This window comes from Temnothorax nylanderi, unplaced genomic scaffold (genome assembly GCF_030848795.1).
Source record: "Temnothorax nylanderi isolate EJ_2023f unplaced genomic scaffold, tnyl_v1.0 TNYL_tig0077_pilon, whole genome shotgun sequence".
Lineage (NCBI taxonomy): Eukaryota > Metazoa > Arthropoda > Insecta > Hymenoptera > Formicidae > Temnothorax > Temnothorax nylanderi.
In genome coordinates, this window is record NW_027249139.1 from 100,113 (window position 1) to 114,039 (window position 13,927).

The 13,927-nt window shown below is 37.6% G+C and overlaps 1 protein-coding gene across 4 annotated transcripts in view; it reads left to right on the plus strand.

Annotated features, from left to right (window-relative positions):
* The first annotated feature begins 661 nt into the window (after window positions 1-661).
* Sulf1 (Extracellular sulfatase Sulf1) overlaps window positions 662-13,927 on the plus strand; it is a 74,948-nt gene continuing 61,682 nt past the window's right edge. Inside the window, exon 1 of one of the 4 annotated variants that reach the window (XM_071709452.1) lies at window positions 662-1,032. The gene's annotated coding sequence lies outside the window, so the exon portion shown is untranslated. The remainder of the gene's footprint in view (window positions 1,033-13,927) is intronic. The other 3 variants (XM_071709448.1, XM_071709454.1, XM_071709451.1) reach the window with 3 other exon arrangements.

Consider the following 13,927-nt stretch of genomic DNA (forward strand, 5'->3'; position numbering starts at 1 on the left):
ATAATTTACGTATGCACATTTGGCGTGAAAATATTAGTTAAGACACTCTTCTTTGTTAAATGAGTCTCCGACGCATTCGATATCTAATTAGAGAAACTAGTTTTCTAGACGTTCGGAAACCGCATTCTCCTGTCGGATATCGAATGCGTTCCGAGAATCACAAAAAACGAACGCGACTATCTTCACGTCAGTCACGCGTTTACTCTGAAACGAAGGCGTCAAGTCAAGCGGTAGAACGCGAGAGGACAGGTTCGACATTCGGAAGTCGTTTCCAATCCGGAATTTCGAAACCGAGAATCCATCCACGTCTCTGAGTCTGCGTGACAGATCCTGAAAAAAAAGCAGGTGACAAAAAGTTTCTGTTTGTCGTAAAATTTCCAAGTTTCTCCGCGCGCGCGTGCGGCCGATCTCTCTTCCGCGCCGATAAATCAACGGCGAGACGTTCTCGCGGCCACCCGCCAGGACACCGGTTTCGCGGGAGAAGGCGTCAGTTCTCGCGGAAAGAGATGCACTTTGCGCCTCGCCGTAGGACCCCGGCGAGGCCGAGATCGGCCTCGCGCAGTTTTCTGGCACGGGGACAGGAGAAGGAGTGAAGGAGGAAGGAGGAGCAGCTGTTTCCAGGCTGGTCGGAGCCGGAGCGCCGGCGGCCGGAGGCCGGAGCAGCGGTGGCGGCAGGCGGCGACGGCGCGGCGGACCGGCGGCGAACTTCAGTCAGTTCAGTGAGTTCAGTGTTCAGTCTGGTTGCGACCGTCGCGCGTTGAGGTTGCGTCGCGACCGAGTCGATCCGTTTATCGTGGCGGTATCGCGTCGTTCCACCGCCACGTGCATTCGCGCTCGTTCCTGGTTCTCTCCCTCCCCCCCCTCCCCTCTCGCCGATCGGCGCGTCCGAATTTCACCGGATCGAAGTTCCGCGTCACCGGAGGACGGAGAACGGACGCCGCCGTCGTCGAGTTCGAAGTTCGGCTCGTGTTCGGGGAAGCAGCGTTGCCGATGAAAGTCCGAGATCGCTGGCTGGATCTTCTCTGCGTATAAGTAAGTCTTTTTATTTCCCCTTTTTTTTCCCTTTCTTTTTTTCCTCGCGGACAACCGAGCCCGCTGATACGTACGCGCGCCGCTTTGCGTAATTGTTATTCGAAATTCGAAACGCTCTCTTTGTATGTTTATCGTTAACGGGGGTAACGTAGTCGAGTAAAGTGTGCCGGTTCTGACATTGATATATGTATGTGTACGTCACTTAAGTTAGACGCGACGCTTTAAATCAAGCCGCAATTTCGAGAGTATTTTTGCCTTCTTCCGCGACCCAAGTTATTTTCGATCTAAATTATTCGTACGTCGGTTATATTAGATATTCCCTTATTTCGACGCGTTACTCCCGCAATTGTAATTGTTTCTAACATGTAACAAAAGGCGATTTATGGCCACGCATTGTCACGATCACACCATATGATGTGAAGAAAGGTTAATAGTATTGTTAACACTAGACAACCAGCATTATTTTAGTATATATAGACATTCTATATATAGACAATTTCGAAATTAAATTAAAGGAAAATAAATTGACATATATATAATTATTTTTTTATCTCGACAAGAGTCAACATAAATTCGTACAAAAGCACAATCATTTCTGTAATTTAAAACAAGAAATTTGAAATCCGTCGTTCTGATGGAATTGGTTGTTCCAGTGTTTGTTCATTAACGCAACGTGACTTCGCTGGCTTTTTCTAAACCTCGCAGCTGGAACGGATGTTCCTCTTCCTTTGTCGATTTGATGTCAAATCGAAAACTGTCGACGGAGTCTAAATTCTTTCACGCTTACTATTGTTTTTTTTTCTCTTTCGTCGCGAAACGAATCGTCCGGATTCGTAGTATCCAATTGTAAATATCGGCGGAGCAGTCATAAAAAAGCGGCGCGGCCGACACATGTCAATAGACGCAAATAGACGTTACGGCCAAGGAGCGTCGTACGAGGAACGCTCGTATGATGTTCCCTGGAAACTTGCAAACACTCGAGAAACATTTTCCAAACCGGAAGGAAACTTCGATTGCCACATGCGCCACGTGCGCCGTGTGCGAAGTTGCGATGTGATCACGAAAATCTTCACATATGAAAATTGATTTTTTTACTCGCCAAACAGAGTCACGAATTACGTAAACGAGTTAACACCGCGATGATTTAACACTGTTCCGGTACGGAGCGTACGTATAGCCGCGACGTATATTTATATATATTTATTCAATTCGTTGATACTGAATGACTCGAGACGAGGATTTGTCCCTCAAATCGATTCGATACGCATTCAAACGACCGATTTGTTCAGTCTTCTATCGTATCGTGATTATATTGTAACTTTCCATAAATTTTAGACTACGTCAAACTTGTCCCTAAAAAGTTCTACTATTTTTTTAGCGGGAGATGATTGTTTAAACGGTCGCTTGTTGTCGCTTGTTGCCGCTTGTTGCCGATTGTTGTCGAAGTTTACGTGCATACAAGCGTGAGTTATACGCGTGAAATCCATTCGAAGGGAACAAACGCACAATGGTGTAATTGTCGTAATACGGCTTTTGTACACAATAGCGTAATTGAATGTACATGGTTTGAAGTAGTCAACGATTGTTCACTAATGAAACGTGTAGATAAACGAATTATAAGAATGCAAACGTTTTCGTAACAGTAAAAACTGCAATATATGAGTCTCTACATTTTTGAAGTCGCTAAATAAATTTCGCTTGATGATATATACGCAAAGTTAATTATCTATTAACGGTCGCGCTCTTTTATTTTAGCCATGTGATCATATAACGGATTGAGACAAAATATATTTCACGTGATCCAGAGTAGCGTTGCATTTTAAAAATTAAATAACTCTTGAAGTCTGGAGAGTGCATCTAAATTTGTATTGCCCTTTAGATTTCGTGGCAACTTTCGCGGAAAGCTACGACATTAATAATTACTTGCGGTATTGACATACGAACGTCGCAGAATAAAAACGCCAATAAGACAGAATTCGCGCGAGGAATCAGTAAATTATTCGACCAAGAAACGGAGAATGAATAAAAACTATAATAATTATTCATGTGAATATGTACCAACGATCTATATATCGCTGACACCCGCGTTTCACACGTAAGACTCGATGGCATGATTAACGACTCATTGTGCATTCATACAACAAGGTTATTTATCACAAAGTTTTTCTCTTTTTTTGTTTTTTTTTTCGGACACCTGCATAAACCAACACGGAATTCATTGTTCACATTAGTGTCGGTCTCTCACAGTTGAACAGTGCACAATAACTATTATTTCATATGTGAGTTAAAAGAGTAAAATTAGTAATCACGAAACTTAAACACTTTATGGAATGTGAATCGCGATCTAACGCGACTGATACGTTCTCACTAACGCATTCTCCCGGTATAAATAACTCTCATAATGAAGTATATAGCCCGTAATATTTTTCTCTTGGGAGATTTTGGCTTAAAGAAGATACGACCTTGATTCTTTTTGCTGAATTTTTTGATATGAATTACAATATTACATCTCTCCGAATGGAAATATAAATTCGCTGCTAAGCAGAACTTGATGAGATCCGTTTTTCCATATATGTCAGATTTAAACGATACGAGATTCTTTTTGACAACGAGAGGACACACACATTAGAACAAGCTCGCGAATTTCGCGACTCGTCTCGCTCGTTCGCATGCTCGTGAAATACTCTGGTTCTTCTATTTCCGGCGCGAGGAAGCCGCGGCGGCAATACGGCCGGGTGGAAAATTATTTCGCGTATCATTTGAAAGGGCCAAAAATAGATCCGTGACGGAAGGCACGCGAGCACAAAGGTCCGTATAAATCACCGTGAGTGCTTTCACATCCGCGCTATTCATTGCGGGGACCTGTCTCGAGTCTCGAGGATCCACGGATTCGTCCCGCCGATGTATCGGGCGAATAAACGCAGCCGCAGTTTTCCGACAAACTATTTTGAAGAGACCTTTAATGGTTCGGGCCATTGTTACGGTTACAACACGCTAAAACTCATTAATGAGCGCGCATGCGAGAAAAGGCAGAAAAATAAGAGCCGCGCTATGCTGCTGGCAATCGATTTGGATTTAATTTGACATATAGCTTCAGTTTCGTAATTACCGCGGGATGGATCTCTATTTCGGAAGAATATGATTTAAAAACTTTTGATCATTGCACACGAATTTTCATTGCGCGAAGCTGTTTCTATCAATTTCAAAAAATATTAATTTGATAAGATAATTTTTATGTATTAAAATATTTTTTTATTATGAAAGGAAATATGTAGTGAGATTACTCCAAAAGTATCATCGCACATTAGTCTTAATTAAACGAAATTCTCTCGTATATTACGACGTAAATAAGATAATATAAACTATTTTAGACCACTTTATCTTACTAAGACTTTATCTTTCTTAATGGAAAGAAGAGCTAAGTAGAAGAACAAAAATAAAAATGTTCCTTTGTATATTTTCTCATATATATTTTCTTATTTTATATTTTGTGTTCTTTAATGCGTTCTTCAAAATGTTATTGATGTGTCAATATGCTATTGTTCGCATGTCTTGGCCGAGCTATCTCTCTCAGGTTACAAGTAAATGATTTCTTGTGTATCCATTTATCTATTTCCAAATCTGATAGTGACAGTGACATACGCGCGGAAAAGCGCGCGATACATTTGTCTCGATTTAGGCGAAAATGGAGGTTTGTGGTCAAACGTGAATCTCACTGCTTTCGAAATTGGTGATATGAAAACCTACAGATTTATCATACGCTGCACCGGCAGTAAATTTGCATTCCATTTTCTATTGAATATCTCTGATATTAATCTCCAACGGACTGGAACTCATTGGTAGTGTTATATCGATTCAATATTAATCGGGAGAGCTGATTCAAATATGGAATAAATTCGTAAAATCCGGGTCACATGCGCGACATTCTAAGGTATCATGGTTGATTTAACATTAATATTTGGCACGACTTCGATGCCGCGTGTCTCGATTGTGTGTAAATATAGGACGAATCGTTTATAGTTATTGTTGGCATCTTAAGCGTATCCTTGAACGTTTTCCATTAGACTATTTTAGTTTTGATATATAATTTAACATGTCCATTGATTTATCACATACGTCCAGAATACAAACTAATTTAAATAATAATAGTAGCTATATAAAAATCCATTTTGCACATGTGCCATTTATATATTTTACGTATTACACGTATCACAAATATTATATATCATGATAGAATTACTTATTATTGGATAAGAAAAATAAAAACGTCTTGATGGATTTTATATAGTTTTTTTCGTATATTTAACTAGAAATTTTTCTCTTTATACCTATTTAATTATTCTTATATATCTATATTCGTGACGAATTTAAATTTAATTAAATTTAGATTAAATTTAAAATAAAATCTTTTACAGATTTTATTATTGTAAATTGCAATATTATATAATAATAATAAATATTTATTTATTAACATTCATAGAAACAGAGTAACTGCGGAAATCTAACTCTATATAATTAATGCGGAAAATATGTTTATTGTGTAGTACACCTAGCAGGAATATAAGTTCAAAGTTCAAAGAACAGTAACACGATTAAAAAATATCGATATAAGAAAACAATCTTCTTTAGTAAGTACGAATTTCTCATTGTGGACGTTTTATTCCACTTTATTCGGCAAACTTGTCACGTAGTATTGTAGTTTCGAAGGAACATTGACCCGGAGAATTTTTCAAAAGATTTGTCCGATATACCAGTCACAGAATTAACTTGCTCGTGAATTCGCTCAGGTAAAATTCCAGCCGCATTTTTGAATGATTGGAAATGGGGGTGGGGATACAATGGGATCCACCTTTCCTAAAAATATCTTGCGAGAAGACCAATTATTCGATTTTATACTCAATGAATGATATCGCGATTCTTTTGGATTATATTAGTAGCAATGATACGTATATTTTTTGTGTCATTTTAATATGTACAGCGTCACCGTTCAGCGATCGAAACTCGATAATCAATTTGAACTGATCATTATTTTTGATCTATCTACTATTATCCTGTTCACACTTTTTTGCTTCCTTTAATTGGATTACGACTTATTGTTCCTCCGAATGGCGCACTAATGTTGCGTGTGCTTTTATGCATTCTAGCATTCTTTTCTTCTGCCTGCTTAGATATTCCACATTTCACACATTTCACACATTTGCACCGCGCGCGTCTGAGCCTGCCGATCCTCCATTTATCATATACATATATTGATTCTCTTGACAACAATAAAAATTCGCTATTATGACTTAAAAGAAATATGGTAAATGAAATAATTCTAATTTTTGGAAGTGTGGGATTTTGCACTTGTTTGCCTCAAATCGAAACAAACATAAATTATAATGTAGAGTTATAATGTGTCAGACGTGATTGACCCGGAAATCGAATTTGGATTTTTTACTTTTTGGGCTGCTATTCTGCGTAACCATGCAATTGCAAAACCTTCAAAATCATACAGAACTTAACGATACTTTTTCGCTTGTCTATTTACGTATTACAATTCGATCAGTCAAACAAAACAACAGTCAAACATTTATTTGCGAATTTTCCCTATAGTGCTGTTTTCACACAAATACCGCAAATGTCGCACGATGCAAAATTAGCAATTAATGACGTCTTTGCACATAGTCGAGCGCAAAATTACAGCTTGTGCATGCCGTTCACCTGTGGTATGCGAAGTATCGCCTATATCTGCGGTGTCTTAAACTTTTTACTGCAAATGAACATGCATCTTATAAATATAACGAGTACATAGTTGTCACGAGTTACGGTCCTGTAATGTTTATAATTTCTGTTTTTTTCCCTATTAAGAAAACCGGATTTAAGTTACGTTCGGTAATTCCGTATTCTCATAGAAATTACCTTATTATAATATATCCAATACATGGTTAAATAGAAAATCTTTTTGTCCCCGATACGTACAATAATGGCGTTTGTAGCACATGGGTTAATGTGCAGAATATGTACGTTCATTTGAAAATATGCGTAAGACGCTTGTGTGTACGAGAAACAGATTTATGTCGACGTACCAAGCATGCAGAAGTAATCTATTTGGGACCCTATAGTCATATATTTCTTCTTGGAGCAAATATCAGACGGTACATTAGGCATAGAAACGTTAGATATATTACGTATGACTTAGAATTACTCGCGACATTCAAGTCTCCATAGTATTCTATAAGGTCGAGAATACTTTATGGTCCTGTTACGACACAACGGTGTCTACATTTAATGACATTTCTCTTTGCTGATGAATTAAGGGACGAGAATTCGCTACGATGTTGTTTTATCGTTTCAAGATCATATTTTTTATGTTTTGCTCAACTGATGTTTTGTCTACTCGCGATATTTACAAAGAACGCCGTATTCAGATCGACGCGTAAATCGTTAGATGAGATGCAAATTAAATTCTATGTTAAGAAGCCAAGTGTGAGTACGATGATATCATGCATTGTTCTTGGATTCATCAGCTTCATCACCAATTCGAACCAGTTAATTTTAGCAACGTTTCTCTCTCTCTCTCTCTCTCTCTCTCTCTCTCTCTCTTCTCTCTCTCTCTCTCTCTCTCTCTCTCTCTCTCTCTTTTCTCTTTCTCTGTTCCTCTTTTTCTATTTAATCAGATTTGCGTTACGTTTCGCATTCGTTAATTATATATTTCCATAGAGATTACATTATTAATATATGGTTAAATGATTATAACATGATGAAAGCTTCCTCGATATTTTGATTTGTGTTCCGCCGCAGCGTATGATGTATGCATACAGTTAACGCGCATAATGGCACGTTATCGCAGCATGCCTTGTTAATACAGATTTATTACTGAAAGTCCGGCAGAAGGAAAGGATATCGCTACTTGTCGTGCTGGGCACGCGCGGCCTAAAGTAGCTTTTCTGCATACCTAATTGTTGTATGCACAAATGCTACGATTTGCTCGTACGTTGCTACCTGCAATCATCCAAGATTTAAAACGCGTGAATACACGTACGGGTAAAAGGAAAAAAGATAAGCGCACAGTTCGAAACAAGGATTAAAATATTCCTGAAAAAAAATCTAGAGTCTAATTCATAAATATATAAAAATCACACCGTTGCATAATCAACTATCGAATTATTTTTCATTAGATGTGTATACTGGCACCGCAAGTAATTGAACTATTATGTCGAGCCTGCTGCTTATCAAAACACTCGCGATATATACATCCAATTTCGCTTGCATACTTGTTGAAGAAACGTGTCTCCAGTGTAGTTATCTATATAATCTATGTAACCAATGTGCAAGCTATTTATTAACGCGTCAGCTCAACGACGAGCTAGTCAGTGTTGCTGATGAAGCACACCTCACACACAGTGATTCTTCTTTACCTCTTTCTCTTTCTTTGTTGTGCATGATGCTTCTGCACATTTGTGCACATGGACAGATTGCTTCCTACCGTTACGATAAGCTTCCGTAAATATATTACTTCGTCCAACTATCTGGATCTATCTTTCTGAAGCTCGCATCTGCGCGATCGTTTTAATACGGAACGTTAAACGCGTCGTCATGATTTATACGGAATTCGATGAATGTTAAGTGAAACGAAATTATTCAAAACGGGAACGGGTAGCACTGGTAATACCGCTTTTATTACACGGTAATACGTACTAAATCGCGTTTGTGAACTGATCGGATCAAGATATAGCTGCTATACCTATGTATAAATCCTGTATTGTGAATCTCGATCGCGTCTATCGTATTTTCCTCACGAAAATATATTCGCTCAAGAAACACGTTCACCAAAATAAAATTCTGCGAAATAATTGGCCACTGTATGTGTATTTAATATATCTCTCTAATTGTCTGATCAGAGTGAAATTCATGTATTGCATGTTTAATTAACGAAACTGCTCACAGAAAAAAATTTATTACTGTTATTATATTATTACAAAGCTGTAATTAACTGTGAATGAACAGTTATCGCTTTATATGAAATATATACATGCGCTACGGACTAGAAGCTATATTTGATTGAAGAAATGCACTAGAGTTCCAGACATTTAACTTGACGTTATATATGTTGACAGTGCCATTTGGAACACTGTCTTCGGGCAATCGTCCAATTTTCTTCTCATGCGTTGACCACAGTGACCGTGTAGCTTAAAAGTGTTAAGATCTAATGATCTCGCCGCTGAAATAGATTTAACTCTGTTTCAGCGGCGTGATCATTACTTTTAGCACCAATGTTACTTAATGCGAATGCTAGAGCTTATGTTGAAATATTATGCACATTTATCAAGTTTATATCTGTTGTTTTCATGTACTTACTCAGCATACTACTGTTCATAAAGAAAAGATAATTAATTACATGATTTTGATACTTACACATAATTCGATTTTTACCAGCTACGAGCCACAATTTTATTAACTATTAATCCAGAACGAAATTATATAATTTAATACATTTTAACTGTTCTCATTAGCTGCAATGCAAACGCTACGTAATCCTTCCTCAATTAATCTCAGTGACAAGAACGTTCTATTTGTGCAACTTGACAGGATATAAAATATTGTTTGGGAGAGACTGTCCGCGCTGGAAAGTATAGTAGCGAATTTTTCGTTTTGTCGCTATTAAGAATTGCCACTAATCAATTCCGACTATCGTGACTTAATGAACGTGCATATAAAAAACTTAATGACAGATGAAGAAATATCGAATCGTTGCCAGACCGGTGTTTTGCCATCGTCATTCCGGTATTTTCTAAGGCATATATCATACACACATAACATATCTGACAGGCACGCGTATATATCTGTATACGCGAAGTATACAAACATTCAATTATCGGTAAACGCAATTTTTTTGTCGGCGTGCATTTTATGCTACGTCTCGCTCCAGAAACTGCAGGGTCAGGATATCCTTGCCGTAAAATATTGCCTTTTTACGAGCACACTCACGCTATTATAGCTTTGTACCGAAAATAGCCTTTCAGACATTATAACGGCACGAAACGGTTTCGTACGGAGGATTTATAAATAACCCGGCTTAAGTTCTGAATCTGGAAATACTCTACCGATATCGAATTTAAGCTTGCTTGTAAATTTATTTCGGGAATCACGGAAGTTTCGCATTTGCAGGAGAAATTTAAAGATCACCGATGACAAAGCGACATTTTACTCGATATATCTCTCGAGCATATTGTGCGCTGAAAGTTTTGATCTTCGTGCATCTGTATCGTATATATTGCTTAGGTTGATCTACGACTTATTGCGGTAGTAATGTTTGTATCTAATGTAAATATTAGATATGATGAATTAAGTAATGATATCGGAAGATCGCGATCGACATTCTGGTACACCGTTACAGCTTAGAATGTCCGATCTGATGTGTATTTATAGATAACAATGATGCATTCAAGTAATCTTGAAACATCTGCTGAAATCGACCTATGGCCGTCAAAGATAAAAACTCAAGAAACGTTTTATCTTGCCACATAAATATATATGCGTGCTGCACAGCTTTTGATGCAATGATATCGCGTTATATCCTCGTATAATTGATCTATGAATAAATATGAAAAATATACTTAGAATTATAAACTATTTATGAACTTTCGAATTCCGCTAACTAAACATTTTGATCTCGTTACTGTGGATAGGAATTTAATTTTCTCTGTAGGGGGAAAGGTAAATGTTCATTCAACTTCTCTCATGCAAGAATAAAGCTCGAAATTGAAATTATATCAATAGCGAATAGCTATTTTAGTTCTACCGCACAAAATCCCTTCTGTTTTATTTTAAATTTGATTATATATATATATATATAGATTATGAAAGAAGAGATAATTAAATTTCAGCGCACATTGATGCATAAGATCAATTTTAATTTATGTGATTCCAAAGTTTATTAACAGTTTATAAGTCATTCGTTTTTTATTCTTGCACGATGGGAGAGAAGCTAGCTGCACAAAAATTTATATAGGTAGTCAAGTGCTAAATGAAGCTTCTTTTTTATATTAAATTAATATAAATATATAGATTATTTTTTAGTGTATCTTGATTAGTAATAATAAAAGATAAATGAATATTAAGAGAAAGAAAATTTCGCTTGTATATACACGAAAGTAGATCATATGATATAACGAGCGATTGAACATCTCTGCTTTTCGTTTCGTGCATATCTTTCTTGGGCTCCGAGCCGCCACCCTTCCTGCTGTATTCACCATTGTGTGAAAGCAATGTTCATCGAGCCAGTCGTCGCGCATCCTGATCCGAGGAAAATCACGGAGGGGTTTAATGTCCAGCCTGTGCAATAAGGACGAGAGAATATTGTCCGACCATATGTTACTAAAACGTTGGTCAGCTGTTCGTGACGGTCGCGGACAGCGGAGACTACGGCATACGTCAACGATTGACCATTTATCAATCGTTGTATCCTCGCCGCTTCATCGAGTGCCGAACGATGCGCAGCGAACCCCGATGTGCGATTGATTCGGTGTGGGATGGTAAACGAAGGGATGGCAATCCCGGATAGAGGAGAGATACTCTTGTATATTACAACTCTCTGGAAATAACTTATATGCCGATGCAATCGCCAACATCGCGAGATAAACTATAAGTGAACGATTCTACTCGCGCTGTATCACGCGATTTGTGTGACGATTACCAGAATGTATACGCGAGAACATCTCTTAATTAATTATATTGAATAACAAAATATTTTTGAATGATTATTATTGATTCGAATATTTTTGATGCGGGTATTCGGTATTATTGATGTGAATATTATTAATAAATATATCATATTATTGTGAATTAGAGATCTTACTAATTGATGTAAATATCGGCATTAGTCGAGATAATCCATACGAAACTTAGGGTTTTTTTTGCAATCTATAGCCGAACATACGACTTGTAATATAAAATACAAAAGGAATAATAGTTACTGTTAGCCCCTTCTCTCCAACCCCCATGATATATCGCTCGAACAAAGCGAAAAAAAAAGAAACAGAAAAGAAATCAGAGCGCTTGCCTCTCCGTGAAGTACAGGGATCGTGCCGGATGTGACGCATTCTGCTGCACGACGTGATTTATGGTAGACCCATCTATATGCGTTTTGAATGGTTCATTTGAAAATTACACGCCATTCTCGCGTCACGTTGAAGCCGACTACTTGACGTCTTAGAGGCCCTCGCGTGACCCGTCGTGCCCTTGCCGCACCAACGCGGCATGCACCACCGGCCAGTTTACATCAGTCTACATCAGTTTACATGACGCGCCGTACGCATTTGTAAAGCTTGCAATGCAAGCCGCCGCTGCGAGTTCGTCACTCGACAGCAGACTTTTCGGCTAAATCGTGATTCAGCGTCTTAGCCATGCACGTTTTTCCCCACTTTCCTGGGTAGGCATGTGTACCTTCAAAGATTAATAAGATATCTTATATATACCACGTTATCTTGGAATAAAATATAAAATAATTCATGAACGAACAATAAAGAATCCATCCATAAATTCTACGTAATTGCATGGTCAAAGGTGCAGTCTGAAAAGTAGAAAAGCTGAATTTGATGAATTTCGGCCTGGTCATTTTCGATTACATTACATTTTATGTTTATTTTAATTTATCCGTGGAGCAAATAACAAATCCCATTTTTTTAAATTTTGTTCGATTAATTGAACATATATTTTTATTGTAATTTGCATCAATTACTCGTATGTTTAATCTATATCGGTATTTGTTGTTTGTAAGAAGAATTGCATACAAAATAATTTACGAGGGAAATTTACTCGAATGGAATGGATCATTCAAATGTATAGGAAGTGAAACTATCATTACAAAGCTCTTTTTGCACTTTAATATTCCTATTTACAATTCATAAATAATAGCTTACAAATAGTTACAATATCTAAAACATATTATTTGACATAATTTCTATTAAAATCTTCTCATTTGTATTATTACCGTCACTTACCCTCGTTTTATTGATCGATGCTTTAGCGAATCTGTATTACTAATAGAAAGTCGAAATAAAGGTGTGAATATCCGAGTAGTCTTATTTTAACGTTCGAGAAGATAGACGGGTCTGTCGTCATAAATCTGTTATAGCAGGAAACCCTATCGAGTTTGCAGGGTATATCGTAAGATCAATGAAACTAGAGTTATTTCTCGACTTGGAAGCCCATTTGATATCTTGAATAGCTTGCTGACTATAGGACTTTATAATTAGTAAATATTAGTATATAATTAGTATAATATAATTAGTACCTCTTGCACCAGATTTCATCGGTATGTCTATGCTGTAACATTGTTGAGGCTGTCACACTCTAGTATTCATAAATACGTGAAATTCGCAGGATGACTCGTTATATACAATCTCCCGCCGGTGGTCCACGCGGGCATTGAAATCTCACCCCGTGTCCGAGCTTTTAAAGATCGTTATGAATGCTTAATCCGACCTCGCACGCTATATACACCGTGCACCGCGTGCAATATCTCTTACGAAGAGATATTTACATATCTTATGCACGAACTCATGTACGCGCAAACCATCATAATTTCGCGCGGACATCTGTGTGAATTACTCAGTTTTGATTTATGTTTTATGCAATATTTATTATGTCTGTGAAGATATCTGTAATCACGTTAATCCCCGAAGATAATGGTTTATCAAATGTCGCTTTTACGGAGGTCCGCTGGAAAATTATTTTGTTCATTAGCATGAATTTCACAACCTGCAATTTGCAACGCTACGTGCTACGCTAACGTGTCATTAAAATTACAGTCTGTCAATTATATCATATCGAATTTTCTCGTAACGATAAAGTGTAATTTCTAGCGTCAGCGAACCGTGCGATCTATCAATATTCGCGCGTAAGAGTAATT